This window comes from Harpia harpyja, chromosome 4 (assembly GCF_026419915.1).
Source record: "Harpia harpyja isolate bHarHar1 chromosome 4, bHarHar1 primary haplotype, whole genome shotgun sequence".
NCBI classification, from domain to species: domain Eukaryota; kingdom Metazoa; phylum Chordata; class Aves; order Accipitriformes; family Accipitridae; genus Harpia; species Harpia harpyja.
Window position 1 is genome coordinate 25,198,759 of NC_068943.1, and position 14,485 is coordinate 25,213,243.

Consider the following 14,485-nt stretch of genomic DNA (forward strand, 5'->3'; position numbering starts at 1 on the left):
GTCTGATTAACTAATCATTGCTTCTCACTCTTTGAACTGCAAGCCTGATATTAGAGAATCACCAAGTGTAAGTGTCTTACGTTCACAAAATAAAAGCAAAATAAAAGCAACATAAAATAAACCTGCACTTGTAACTTCTCCTTTTCCTCAGTTGTCTCAGGTTTTAAAGAAAAGAAAGGGGAGGGGAGAGTTTTCTTTGACTGAGCTTTGCTGTAATATTTGAGAATGTTTAAGAAAATCTGACTCCTGGGAAGATAAGGAAAACATAATATTCACAGCCCTTGCAAGAACATAATTACAGTTCCTTTCTGCAACTCTGAAATATGCACACCTTCCACTCCATAGCTGCAGATCAGACACAGAAATAGGCATATTTTAAAGTGACAGGGATGGAAAATGTTCTTGTTCCATGCACGTTTGCTTTCATCCTTACCTGTTGATTGTCACTGTTGCTGGAAACACTAAACCAGCCAGGTTTGTCCCACAGCTTGAAGCTCAAGCTTTTTTTTTTCCTGAGTTTTACTTTTAATTTAACATGAGATGTGTTTAATACTTCTTCATGTCCACCCATTTTGTTATATCATCTTAGATTCTCAATGGTTTGCTAGTTACTCCAGGTTTTTTAAACAACTGTATCCAAAGAGCCCCACAAACAGAGAGTGGCATACCCCTTACAGATTATGCAAAGTTCTCTCCAAGAAGAGAGGAACTTTTATGCTATTTTAATGCATTGGCTCAGCAGTATCTTCTATTGCTGAACAACAAAACAACTTTCTTGAATCTCTTACCCTGAGGCAAGGACAAAAAAGCTAGTTAGAGTTAGACTATGGGATTCAGGTGTCACTGTGCCAGCAGAGCTTAGCAGAGCAGACAGTGGCTGATGAAATGCTCCTTTATGCAAGGAGGATTCCAAGCCACATGAAACATTTCTTCTTCTGTTAAAAAAGCTTATCAGGTTCCAGAAGCTTTAAAAAGTCGACATGGGAAATTCAATTTATATACAGGCGCTTTAATCAATTATGTTAAAAAAGATTCCAAAACAATGAAAACATATCCAAGTGAACAATATCCTACACAGAACAATGAAGGAAACTAAGTACCCGTGGACCTGCTAGGGCAGAGCTGAAGGTCAGGATTCCTTTGCTATTGTGGGTATTTACACTGTTTACATAATGCAGTTATGAATGTAGTCATCCAGGCACATTTCCAAATTAACAGCAAAGAAAATTGGGGGCTAACTGAATGTTAGGTGTTTGAAACAGAATGATAAAAGCTCATTATTACATTCAAAATCTAGATCATAGTTAATTCATCATAAGCTATACTCCAGTCACAGAAAAGTAAAATTTATCAACACTTTATTCTGGTCTCTTCATTGGACTAACAGCACCAAAGAGACTGACTGAGTCCTACTGTTGCAAACGAGAAAACAAGTTGTAGTGAAACTACAGACAACAAAAGAGAACTTGGACAATAACAATGAAGTTAACACCAGAAAAAAAACCTAAATCCAGTGCAGTAATTTTCTATTAATTGATTAACTGTTAAAATAAATAGATGTTTTTGAATTATTGCTAAAGAGAAGGAAAAGAATTGTGCAAGGATTTCATGCCACTGTAAGAATTGCAAATGGAGAGAAGATACAGCATTTTATCTTATATGGAGGCCAGAAGAGAGTATTGATAGATGTTTAAATCATCTCCAAGATGATCAATACATATTATGAGAGATGCATAGTTCATCATTCTTCTTGACCAACAGGACTAATGAAATACACAATAGGTGTAAACATTGAAATACTACTCTTTGAGGGCACAAATATGCCTCCTGAAAAAGAAGAGGTCCCCATTTTAACAAATGGAGTATCAGAAGTAAATCCATTCACTGCAGCGAGTGCATTTTAAGTAAATGATGTTTTTAAATGGGGAGAGGAAGCTAGTAGGCCTCATCTAAACACGTATTTGAACTTGTATGGGCCACCAAAAGAGAGCCCAGATCTTCCATGGGGGCCTGCATATACGATATTTCACCTAATTAGTATAAACCTGAACCAAACACCAATCTCTGCTATAAAATGGCACTTTGGAGTGACACTAATCTTAAGTCTCCTATAGTTATTCCCTTCTTAAGCCTCAGAAGAATCACTTGCGCTGCATCAGGTATAGCCTTATCTCCAAAGGCTTACAAGTGCGTATGAGCATTTACAAGCATAAAACAAGGATTTGTGCAAACAAATTATTCAGGATTAGTGTATGTTTTTGAAATTGTACCAACCATTCTGGTTCCTGCTTTTGACCATTACATAAAGATTTAAATAATAAAAAGAAACCAACAAAAAAAAAACCCACCATAAAATCCTGGTGTGGGAGCCACTTACATGCTTTGGCAAAGTATGCAATGAGTCATTTGAAATTTAATATCTGTTCAATCTCATATAAAGGCTTAATAGCACAAGAGATCGTAAAGCCAAATTGATGTTGCCTTGGTGAGGTCAACTTGCCACTGAAGTAGCAATGCAAACTGGCATAAAGAGTCTGAATACAGGTGGGCTTAATCAAGGAGAAAAAGGAGTCCATGCCACCTTCCATAGCTGGTTTTCCTGTGACGAGAGGGACATCCTCTATAAGGTCTATATGGCAGCCTGGAGTACATGCCAACAGGAGCTCCAGGCTCCGAGGAAAGCTCTCCCAGAGCTGGAAGGTGGTTAGGCACAGCAGTGCAGGGCTGTGGCTGAGCTAGCAGCCTTGCTGGAAAACGAGTTGTCTCAACCTGTGCTCAGAGCTGCCTTGGCCCATGCAGGTATCACCCCCAGTGACGTGCTGCAGACACACTGTCACAACACCTGTGTCCGGAGCCGTTTGATACAGAGGCTCGGAAACAGAGTCTTTAGCCCTGTTTTGCTTCCAGTACCTGAAACACATAAAGTAGGAGCTGTAACCATTCCACCCAACTTTGACACAACTTCTTTGACCCACGGAGGACAGCAAGCACCTCCAGGAAACAATTCCCCCATACAGAAGAGCTGAACTGCCCTCTGAAGTCATATTTCTCTCACTCACTCTCTTTCTCTCTTCTCCTGCTCAGCCTCTGGGAGACATGACCTCACTTCTAACAGAGACACCTAGCTGAGGTGGGATAAATGTGCAACTTAGATTTTATTATCAAGTCTGGAAAAAACCCTCCATACTGTTAACTTCCAAACATGGAGGGAGGAGGTGATTCTTCATAATTTAAAAAAATTCTGGGCTGTTGGCTGGAAGTACACACTGAGCAATGCTGGTTCACCAGCACAGCAAGCAAACTGCCCTTAACTGACTGTCAAGCAGCAGCTACTGCCAGCACCCATTAAAAAAAAAATATCCTAATGTGCTTGTTATTTAATCAGCAGCCATACACCTTGTGTTGACTGTATATCACTGATCAACAAATGAATGTTAGTTTTGCCCTGAAGAAAGCAATAAAGTGGGACATAAAATTAATAATGAATGTCAGTGCATATAAGTAATAAATAGATTTTAATGTTTTCAGCTCCTTAAAGGGAAAAAAAATCAATTTCTCTGTAAAAGTTTGATACTTTTACACAAAGCTCAGTCCTACAAGAACCACCCAAACATTTTAATCTAAAAACAAAAAACAGCAATAGCTTTTTCATCTAAATTGGCCTAAAATGCTATTATAGACTTTTTTCTGAATTCTTTCTTATAACTTTAGTTCAGCAAAGAACTAGCAGCCCTCTGATCGCATGACCTATAAATAAATGAATTAGTAATGCGTAATATTTTATTCCTTCAATGTACTCTCTAAATACAAAAGATGCAGGTGTGGGTTTGAGGTTGACTTGAATCAAAAACCTTACAGATATGGAGCCAATTTACACTTGGAAAAGAAATGGCTTGGCAGATGAGAGTGTGCCCTGGCAGTGCAGCCTTCCACCACAGCTCCCATCCCTCTGCTTCATCTTTTGTTTGCACTGCATCCATCCAATTTAGATTTGTCCTGCTCTCTAGCTTAGGTATTCGCAACACACCTATCAACTTCATACCTAAAATACTCAGATCAGGAACTTTGTCCCACAGGGCATCTAATCCAGCAAAGTCATACAAGTATGCAGCTTTTGAATCGCTGTAATTAAGCAAAGGCGTCCGTTGACTGTGACCACTGGCATAAAGGGAATAGCAAACAGATGTAAGGCAATGGAGACCTACAAGGGGAATTGAACAGAAAAGAGAAGGAGGCAAGTGAAATCCACCTCCCAGAAACAGAAAGAAGGAGGCACCCGGCCCTGGAGGCTGAAGTGTTCAGTTCTGAAGTTGGAAAGCCACAGTAAAAGAGCACTTCTCAGGGATGTTGTCTTGGGAAAGTTGTGTAAACCAGGTGTTGAATCTAGTCAACAAAAGCCTTTGATAATTGAAGCAAATGTTTTAAAGCTTTTATTTCTGTCCAGTTTCTGTTAAGCCCCATGTTGCAGCAGGACTTAGGGCCAAGAATGAACTATTCTTGTCCTCTTCCTTTCTTTCCCAATTATAAACAAGAATGAAAAATCACTAGGAAAATACACGTATAATTAAAATATTTGATGGATGTGGTACTCTGTGGTTCCTGATTATCTGTCCGAGAACATTGGTAGCTTATCCTGTTCAGCAGTCAAAAAATGCACTGAGGGCTGAGACAAGACCTTGTAGGAAGAAAATAGAGGAAATGTTAACACAGGAGAAGATTTTAAAAAACAAGATAACAATCCGCATACATCATGCAAAATCTGGTCAACTGTAATGTCAAAATATGTGTCCTTCAAAAAAAATTTTTTGAGAGCTATGGTTTCATAAACTCTTTGCAGAACAATGATGTGACATGACTTACTGAGCAGGGCTGCTCCACCCCCAACTTTAGCTGGTTACAACACACTTTCAAGGAAGGATCTAATCTGATCTCTTCCCACATGATTACAGAATTTAAATGTGCCATTTAAACTGCTTTTGTTTTCTCTTGTGACATTTGCTCAGGAGGGAAGATTCAACAATTCCTGCAATAGAAGGAATGGCTTGTAATCCTTACATGTTCAAGCTTAATATATCCAGCAGGCTGAACTAGTAGCAAAGGGGGAGACTTTGTATTTATAGTAACAGAGCTGTCCATCATATATTAGATTGAAACTAATTATTACTCATCCATTAAAGTCAGTATATAATCTGTTCACTCCTTGCCCCTGGATATCTAAACACATCAGAATCCTTTCCAGGTAAGACAGCAATGAGCACAGTGATAGTTACAAACCCAATGACTAATCTAAATTTAATCAAAACCTTCCCCTCAGCTATCAAGGTAGCAAGAAATAACAGAATGAGCCACATGCTTCATCAATGACGGATAGTGACCAACACCTGTTTTGTTGGATGAAATGTCATCACAAAATGAGAAAAATCAGTGTATATTTTTAGTAGCAAACACAGCAAAAACTTGACAGTATTTCTTTTTTTATTTTTTAATGAAACAATTATCAAAACGTACCAATAGTTGAGTATGCAAACAATAAACGTTTTCTCATATAGCTGATCCCCTGAATTTGTGAATACACTCAAAGAACTGATTTAACCTGATACTATTCTGATTTTGTGTGTGTTGGAAGCAAAAAGGAAAATCAACGTTCATAAGCTGTGTTTCTAATGCAGTTCTATATGAATATTTCCTTGGCTTAATGCAGTTGAAACTGATGAACTAGGTAAGATTCATATGGAAAGGTAACATGTTTTATTAGGAATGGAAAAATAAGTCACTGGGTGAAGAATTTCTGTACAGAAGTATCTCTTCTTCTAGGTGTACCAACTGATCGAACAGAAAACATCACCTGACCATGCAAACCTTCACCTCCCTGCAAAATAATCTCAAAACAACTTTGTTTGTGTGGCCTGTATTTTAATAATGCTTCTGCAAACTTGCTTTTCCTCCAGAGGGCACATACCTTATTATTACATAGTCCTTTGCTAAATACAGAACAAAGATTTAAACTGTGCTTTTCCAAAATACTTCACCATAAAGACATAGAATCAGACACATCCATTTTTTTTCTGGTAGACCTGCTCTACTTTGAAGAAACACTTGTAGAAATCTTCTTGACTCCTACAATATCTATTTTCCTCAGACCTTCCCTCAAATACATCTGTATATATCAAATCTGTAGCAGATGTTCCAGAAGATCAAATGACAATAGTGCAAAAGAGGCTCAAAATATAGTTTGTGAACTTCATTACTACTAACATTAACATGGAATTTTCTCTAATCTCAGAAGAATCCACTGAACTGTGAAGACCTGTTCATTGCTGCAGACTTCTCCATTGTCTGTGGAAACACTCTGTTCAATAGGAAGAGTAATTCTTTTTCACTCTGAAAGGCATGGTTTATATAGACCTTTGACTATGGTAAATTACCTAGGCTGTATCATACAAATGAGCTCTTCATAAAAAACACATTTTAGGCATTTGGAATATAGTAAAAATACAAAAGTCTCTGACATCTTCCACTTTTAAGAGAAATTTAAGACAAATCTATTCTAAAGAATACTATAGTTTTCTACTATATGTAGTTACATATTTTGTTCAAACAATTTCTGCTTTAGACATTCACTCAGGACATAGCACTTAAAAGACAGAAAGGAAAAAAAAAAGGATTACTATGGTTTTTGCTCATCTGAAACACATTAGCTTTACTAAGAAGATGCCAAATTAATCATTATATGAATTTGAGAAAGGACTTATTTCTTCTGAAATTTAGGAATATTGAGTCTCAGTAAAATTGATACAGATTTTTATAAATTAAACAATGCTCAACCAGTATTTGACTGGTGCATCTGCTGCAAATTATAAACTTATACTGATACCTCATTGTAGATTATAAGACCAAGTAATCTAGGATGACACATATACATATTGTTCTTCTATTCCACACTTTGATCTCTGCAGTAGCTGGCAGTTATGCAAGCTACAGACAGCTGAAAGATTCTGTGAAATCCTCTGGGACACGGATGCTTGAGTGCACAACTAATTCTACTCAAAGTTGAAACTTCCGTGTTAAATCTGCCACTTTTTTTTTTCTGATTCAGTTAACATTTCCCACAGATTTTACCCACTTTGAACCAAATGTCCCTTCCATGAAGTGCTGAGTGCAGGATAGTTCTGCAGATCCCTCCATATGGGAAGACAACTTTTAATTAGTAGGATCCTAAGCCAGACACGGTGTTAGCCTTTTAGCATGGAGACAACCCTATTTGCTCATTCTACAAGATCACCCTAACATTATGACTAGATGCCTGTGTTTTAGTACTGTACTCACCATACTGGATTTTGGTTCTCTATGAGTTAATGAGAATGACCGCAGAAAAAAAAAGTCATCCGTGTATTTATTCAGGTCAGCTACATTTCAATAACTATATCTTCTCTTTTTTTAATTTCCAAGAGAATATTATAAAACCTTTGCCTGTGTACTGAAAAACAACAACAACAAAAAAATTCTAACGTGCTGCAAGTCTCTATAGAGTGCGGGGCAGGGTTGTTTGCTTGCTCTTCTCATCTGCCCACTGGACTGAGAACGTATTATACAAATTTCTGTGCAAGTGGATCTTTGAATATTAGTCCACAGGCACTCCTCCATTCCATGTTGATTGCATTTGATTGTTTTTACATGCTTTAGGCCAAAAATACAAACTTCTTCCCTACTAAGCACTGTGTAGCTCTAGGCAGATATTGCTTTAACCCTGTTTCTGACATAGAAACTGACAGAAACTTCCCAGAATTCCTATGTTTTGCCTTATGGCTAACTTAAATGACTGCAATATAAATCTCCGTGTAAGCTTTTTCCTGAGCTTAGTTATTCATTATTGTTTTTCTTACAGGAACCCTCTTTTCCCTTTCCTAACTCCCTCTACTACCCAGTAACACTCCAACTCATCTTCTACCCCGGCTAATAAACTGCACCTGACTACATATCAGACTGAGTCAGAAAGGAGATTTCTGCTTTTCTAGCATCTTGTAACAAACTCAAATCCTATCATTGTATTACATAGCTCATTAACTCACATTTTTCACTCTTCAACTATACAAATTTGGCATCATTAAAATTTGGCATTACCAAGTGCAATCACCATTCTGATAATTACATAGTATCTCCAGTGACTGAAGATACCCATATGGAAGAATAGGAATAACATATTTGTGGACATTCTACCAACTAGCAATCTCTTCAGAGTCTTCATTTTCATAACATTTATCTTTCCCCTTTTTCCAGCTCAAAACACTAGCCAAGGGAAAGAGTGATGGAAGTAACTTCCAGAGAGGCATTTCATAAAAGAATAATACAATTGGTGGCTCATTAAGAAAACATGCAGTTCAGAGTAATACAGAAATGTTATATTTGTACCTTCAACAAGGTTTACAATCCATCTAATCTCTTTTGGTAGTTAGATTCCGAACAAATATAAAGTGAGGTTTCCAAAGAAGAAAGATTTAATCTTAATATTCAATCTAATTTTGCCTTTAAGAGGTGAACTGTACTGTAATAGGGAGTCATGACTATTGACAACACAGCACAACAGTGCTGACAATGGTGCTTGCTAGGGTCCACTGATGTGAAGAAAGCAGATAGACCTTGACTTCATTTATGAAACATGTGTAAAAACAAACTGATTACTTCTTTTTTTTCCTTACATAAGTTTTATAGGGGGGATTATTTTCTGCTATTTAAAATTCAAAAAAGAAAAGTCACATCATGCATATAGGTTGAGGACAGGGTTTAAAGAGTTCCTAAGACTGCTTATGGCTTAACGCTGCACAAGAAAATCACAATACAGGTAAGGTTTAGTGTGAGCTCTTCAATCAAGTTAGTGTAATGGATCAATATAGTGACCTCTTTTAATAGTACCTAATCTACAGTGTCAGACAAAAATCAGATGGACTGATGAGATAACAAAAATGATTGACAAGGAAGCGACATAACCAGAAAAGATAACATACTGGATAAGATATAGTAACTTATTTAAAGTTATGATTTAAACTGAGTTAAAGCCATCTGTCATTTGCCCTCCCAGTCACAAAATTCAACATCCCATAAAGTGAGAAACAAGAAATGATTAATAGTCCAGAACCCCTTAATGATTGACTCAGCAAGCCACAATGCAATTCACCCGTAAGAAAGGCAGAACAATTTGAAATGGGCTGTTAATTAAAAGCAAAGCACCTGAAGATACGTGCATTGAATCTCCTAGTGCTAAGAAAACTCTGAAGAGATGTTACTCAATTGAAAAGGTGCAACCGAATTTACAAATAAACCTCTGGTACAACCACAGTGTGAGAGACAACAGAACTTTTCTAAAAAAGCTGAAAACTGCAGTAGCCAATGACGAATGGAAACCGAAAAAAAAATTAAGATAATTGAAAAGGGCATGTTCCTAACTAGTCAAAGTAAGAAGCTAGTGGTTTGATGTAGGATTGATCTAATGAATACACAGACTCCCATGTATATATGGAAACAGTCAGATAAGGTTTGAATGTGCCACTCCTCAGAAGTACCACTAATATGTAAACATTGCACATTCAAGCTTTATCTGGTTGATGTCTCCATATGTATCATCTCTCACTCCTGTAATTTCCCTGTTTTATGGCAAGTAGCATATTCATAGACCTGTCCCAACTACTGTTTGGTTTTGTAAAGATTCAGAAAGCCCCAGTCCAAACAGCTTAACCGGAGTACAGTGCAAGAAAGTAGCAAAAAAAGGCAGGTTGGGTTATTACAGATAGTAAACTCAGAGAAGGTAACAGGCAAGCACTGGCACAGGTTGCCCGGGGAGGTCTTGGACTCTCCATCATTAGAGATATTCAATAGCTGTCTGGACACGGTCCAGGGCTACAGCTCTAGGTGGCCCTGCTTGAGCAGAGGGGTTGAACAAGATGACCTCCAGAGGTCCCTTCCAACCTCAACCATTCTGTGATTCTGTGATTGTATGAAATGAGGGGATACAATTACTCCCCCCCAAAACTGAAGAAGGTACATGAAGCCTACTAATAGCAAAGTGATAAACACTTCCATTAATCTTTTGACTAACCTGATAACAGTCCCTGCAAGCTTGTACATGTCTGTTTCATCTCTACCTTACTAAATTTAGTAAGCCTTCTTAGGTACATAAAGCTATCCTATTGAAAACACATTACTGCTAACTTTCTTTAACATATTGTACTTCTCAAGGCTGCATGACCATGTTTATGTAGCCTTGTTACCATTTTTCATGTGAATTGCAGAGCTCTTTTCACCATCCCCCCCTATGCCACTTACAGCACTGACTGGTCCTGAAGATTTCCCAAGTGATGGGGTAATTTTCAGAGTGAATGGGACCACGGGCTCAAATGGTCAATCTGTCTGCTGAGGCAGACATAGTTAAATCAAAAAGACTCAAGGCCAATATCAATACACTTATGTAAACAAAAAAAAGTTTTGGAGCCTGATAGGTATCTCGCAGGTTAGCTATACATTCATTTTCATTACAAGCTGAGGAACGCTGAGTAGAAATTCACCAAGAATAACATGACAGATAATAGCTCATCACAGCTAGAAAAGTAAGAGAAAACAACACAGTTCCAGTGTCACAGGAAGAAATTGCTAGCACATTACTTGTTTATGGCCATTTTTCCAATGAGATCTAACTTGATTCAATATCCTAGTGAAATTCTGTATAGGACATATAAGTATTTATTTAATTACTGGATCTCACACTGATTTCCAGAGGCAGGACACTACTACCTTTTCTTCCTTGCAGTTAATAAGCTAGCTAGGGAGTAATCAACTCATTCCCATCCAGGCTTCATAGGAAACTTCTCATTTTGAGGCCAATGAAACTGGTCATAAATTATTTCCAAAACCAGAGACACCACAACCACCATCTGGTTACCACTCCAAATGTTATTTTTCTTTCTTTGTGTATGTTATTAGGGTTTTTTTTCTTACGACTGAAGGGCAGAAATGAAGTTGGTTCAAAATAAGAGAGTATGTTTGGGGTTTTAAAATCAGTATTATAACTTTTTGAAATAAATAGTATTCAAAGATAGTTCACATATATTAGATACACTTTCACTGGTTATGGCCATTAGTCATGTATTTCACAATATTTCAAGTGCCACCAAATAGCTTTTGGATATGGCTACTTAATTTTCACCCATATTTCTCCTTCAGAAGACAACTCACCAAACTACCAGATTCACACCTTGGTAGTCAATAGAACATGTTCTCTGGTCACAGTTCATTTAACTGGGGAAGATCCATACCACAAAACCAATCAGTCCTGTGGGCTCAGTTTCAAACCTGAATATAGCAAATGATATAGCACCTATCTCATCAAGAACTGGAGTCTTTTTATTGAACACTGCATTTTGAACTGCAATCTTACAAGTATTGCAGAATTACATTTACTATAAACCAAAGAGCATTGATACAGAAGCCTGCAGGTCAGGGAAATCCACAAGTAAGGAACACAACAAAGGATGTGATTTTCCATAATCACACAGATCTAGCAGAAAGTGGGGGAAAGCCCTCTTGCAACTGAGCATATAAACTGTGGGAAGGAGCCATTCCAGGGAAGAAGCTTATCAGACAGATGTAGCAACCAAAGCCAGCTCTCCCATTTCTGAGATGAGTGAGGTAATCACTAGGCTGTAATAGGAAAGACTGATGAGTTCTTTTTCCTTTCCAAAATAAGGAGAGAATGTCTGACTTTTGCAAGGAAAAAATTGTGTTAGGCATCCTCAAGATATGACAAGTAGGTCTGGCCTTTGGGGGACATAACTAGGAACATCTAGTTTCTGGATCTAAGGTAGGAGCTATACAACAAAATGCTATAAATAGAGCATGATGATGCAAGAAATCTGGTAAACTTTAAAATAAATTTTAAAAACAGATGGCATATAATGACTATGTTGATTGTGAGGCAGTACCTGACTACCGGGCGTAAGGGAGATAGAAATGGTGAGTCTCCGCTAAACAATTTTACATCTGTGCTCCTTCATTCTAACAGCCTTGCTGTAGCCACCAGTCCTTTTCTGCATCTACTTTATCATCAAGGCAACAGAGGAAGCAGGAAACAGTAGAAAGCAATGCTATTTTTGCCAGGAACAGAGTTTAAATATATTCATCATCTGTGTTCGGATTATGCCTTTCCTTTTACCATTCTGTCCTTTAATAAGAATGTCTACAGTTCATATAAATCAACAACATGAGCACTGTCTGAGTTAGGTAACAATACACTGTGTCTTTCACTGTCATCTGATAATACCACTATTAATGAGCTGTGCATGGTAAATCCCATTAAAGACAGAAGCAGTCACAATGACCATGACCTCCATAAAGCTGATTTCACTGAACTAAGTAAGTTAAAAATTCACACAAATAATTTTGTTTTAACCTAAACTCATCAAGTAATGAAAACTTGTTCAGAAAAGATGTTATCTCTTCTACCCTTATTGCACTATATCTAGAAACTACGCTACGTGTAAAAATGGGTAAATAGACTGGCTTTTCCTGCAACCTTAGAAGTAGTAATAGCAGAAAGTGTAATCTCCTTTACACTCTAGAACAATCCACTATTATTGTCTCCCTGCTCCTTCCAGGTTCCCAGGGCACAATTGACATTCATACACATTGTGGAGACCAGTGACAAGTGGTGTTCCTCGGGTCAGTATTGGGACCGGTGCTGTTTAACATCTTTGTCGGTGACATGGACAGCGGGATAGAGAGCACCCTCAGCAAGTTTGCCGATGACACCAAGCTGTGTGGTGTGGTCAACACACCGGAGGAACAGGATGCCATCCAGAGGGACCTTGACAGGCTTGAGAGGTGGGCCTGTGCGAACCTCATGAAGTTCAACAAGGCCAAGTGCAAGGTCCTGCACATGGGTCAGGGCAATCCCAAGTACAAATACAGGCTGGGCAATGAGTAAATTGAGAGCAGCCCTGTGGAAAAGGACTTGGGGATGTTGGTTGACGAGAAGCTCAACATGACCCAGCAATGTGTCCTTGCAGCCCAGAAAGACAACCGTATCCTGGGCTGCATCAAAAGAAGCATGACCAGCAGGTCAAGGGAGGTGATTCTCCCCCTCTACTCCACTCTTGTGAGACCCCACCTGGAGTACTGCATTCACCTCTAGGGCCTCCAACATAAGAAGGACATGGACCTGTTGGAGCGAGTCCAGAGGAGGGCCATGAAGATGATCAGAGGGCTGGAACACCTCTCCTATGAGGACAGGTTGAGAGAGTTGGGGTTGTTCAGCCTGGAGAAGGGAAGGCTCCAGGAAGAGCTTATACCAGCCTTCCAGTACCTAATGGGGCCCTACAGGAAAGCTGGAGAGGCACTTTTTACCAGGGCATGTAGTGACAGGACAAGGGGTAGTGGCTTTAAACTGAAAGAGAGAAGATTTAGATTAGATATTAGGAAGAAGTTCTTGACTGTGAGGGTGGTGAGGCACTGGAGCAGGTTGCCCGGAGAGGCTGTGGATGCCCCATCCCTGGCAGTGTTCAAGGCCAGGCTGGATGGGGCTTTGAGCAACCTGGTCTAGTGGAAGGTGTCCCTGCCCATGGCAGGGGGGTTGGAACTAGATGATCTTTAAGGTCCCTTCCACCCCAAACCATTCTATGATTCTATGATTATCTGATGCTCAAAAAAGCACAAAAGAAAAACTCCCCTATTAATAACAGGTGTCACCTGCCAAGAAACTATGAGGACTTAATACAGACAAAAAGCTGCTACAAGCAAGACATGTAGGACTATTTTGTCGAGCCCACCAGAAAAACTCTACAGTGCCCCATGGTGGCGTGAATAATGGACTAACAGAGCCCAGAAATGAAGGAATGACAGGAGGCGAGAGATTGAAAATTAAAATTAGCCAGGCAGAGCAGTGAAAATGCAGAGTCAAAACAAGGTATCAAGGCTTGTCAGCACTGGGCAGAGAATTCAAACTTAATCTCAGCTCTGGAGTGACCTGAAGTGCATGAGTGGGAAAGATGGGGAAAAAGTCCTCAAAGCTGCTGTTATAGCTTCGTTCTCTTTAGACTGGTTGATGATCATCTTTATTGGCACTAAGAGGACAGAAGGATCTTAGACTTCTGTGGAGCTCACAAAACATCATACCCATGCAAAAAGCAGCTGCAGCCTCCATAAAAGGTTACAGAGAAATAGGAAAGCTGCATTTAACAGGAGTGTCACTGAAGTGCCAGTGGCTTTTTGTTTGCTTTTAACCAATAATGCTTGATTTCTGGTCTCACAGCTGTGTGCCACAAGAAAGCTCATATGCCTTCTGCTCACAGCTAGACTATCTCCCCACTTTCCCAAAAGCAGATTTGGACTGGATGAAGGTGGCCGAGGGAGTCCACAGCAGAGTGAGGGAATGAGCAGCACAGACAATCAGGAGCCAAGCACTTGAGCATGTTTTCAGCATCTCTTTTTTTTATCAAAATGG